Source organism: Lissotriton helveticus, chromosome 5_1 (assembly GCF_964261635.1).
Source record: "Lissotriton helveticus chromosome 5_1, aLisHel1.1, whole genome shotgun sequence".
NCBI lineage: Eukaryota > Metazoa > Chordata > Amphibia > Caudata > Salamandridae > Lissotriton > Lissotriton helveticus.
In genome coordinates this window covers 1,391,223,230-1,391,224,484 of record NC_136065.1, presented here as the reverse complement: position 1 = coordinate 1,391,224,484, position 1,255 = coordinate 1,391,223,230, and the positions used below count along the sequence as shown (strand labels likewise).

Below are 1,255 nucleotides of genomic sequence, written 5' to 3'. Positions count from 1 at the left end.
TTTCCAAACATATGAGTGAATGTTACGCATATGACGCTCTCACATTCCAAAATGGTGGAGGCAAAAAACGCGACTCGTTCTTGACTTAATACGCCTTTATCGAATATATTAAAAAAACGTCTGTGCACCTTGAAAGCAGCATAGTGAAATTTACGAATTGATTTCAACGGCTCCCATTAAATATGATGGAGTTGCAAGTTTGATCTTTTCTGACAACACGGCAATATGCTTTTATTGCAAACACTTTAAATCTTAAACATTTGTCTTTATTCGTGATGTAAATTAATTCACAACTGATGATTACAGCTCCCCTTGATGATGAAGACTTATGAGTCCTCTTTCTATACCCATTGACGGAAGTTTAAACACGCCGTCTGAGCGCGAGTCGGCTCAGAACGTAATCATTAGGAACCAGAAGACTTGGATTCCGGTGAGTCTCTTTTTTGACCGCGGCTGGACGTGGGGTTCACTAAGGATTTTTTCTTTTAAAAACCAAAGATCGAGTCAGTTAACCTGATCCGTTCTTCTTGTTTCTACAGCGGATTTCAGAACTGAACACTGGCATTTCCAAATATATGCCCACGAACCAATAGTCAGGTTGATACACAAATTTTATGTGGATATACGAAAGTTACTTTGGGTAAGGTTCTTGCTGCAATTAGTATATTCCAAAACCCACCGGTGTAAAACCTGTTTTTGCATATTTCACAACGCAAAAATAAATGCCATTTTAATTTCACGAGTACTTTATAAATGAATAAATGCTATTTTGAAACATGACAATGTATGAGAATACCGAAATTTGATTGGTTTCCTTATTTACTTATAGGACTTTCTTTAAATACAATCCTTGAGACCTGAATAAGCTGAGATTGAGGCCTGCTATTCCATGAAAAAGAATTATTCTATCTACTGATCGTGGATAAGGTATGACGTGTTCAGACAATTTTTTGTTTGAAATTTCTTGGAGTAGTAACTAGAGATAGTCTTCTGACCACGACATTATATCTTTAGGAGGTAAAACAAAAACCTGGGACAACGAGTGAAGATACTCCACTTGGTCCATCCCCATTGTAGCGTAAGCAAAAAAGAATTGTTTTGCCCTCCGATTTGCGAGACTGAAATTGGTCGCCATTCTAATGCAACAGCTTGATTTAAATCTTTACTTCATTTCAGGGCCACCACTACTCCTTGGGTTGCCCATTGTACTAGTCCTGATGAAGACTCGCATGGCCACGGTCCAACTCACCTTTAG

At 38.2% G+C, this 1,255-nt stretch overlaps 1 long non-coding RNA gene across 1 annotated transcript; it reads left to right on the top strand.

Annotated features, from left to right (window-relative positions):
• The first annotated feature begins 414 nt into the window (after positions 1-414).
• Positions 415-927, top strand: LOC144753638 (uncharacterized). Its single transcript, XR_013594446.1, has 3 exons — positions 415-430; positions 540-640; positions 830-927. It is a non-coding gene; the product is annotated as an uncharacterized LOC144753638 (long non-coding RNA).
• Positions 928-1,255: the final 328 nt, after the last annotated feature.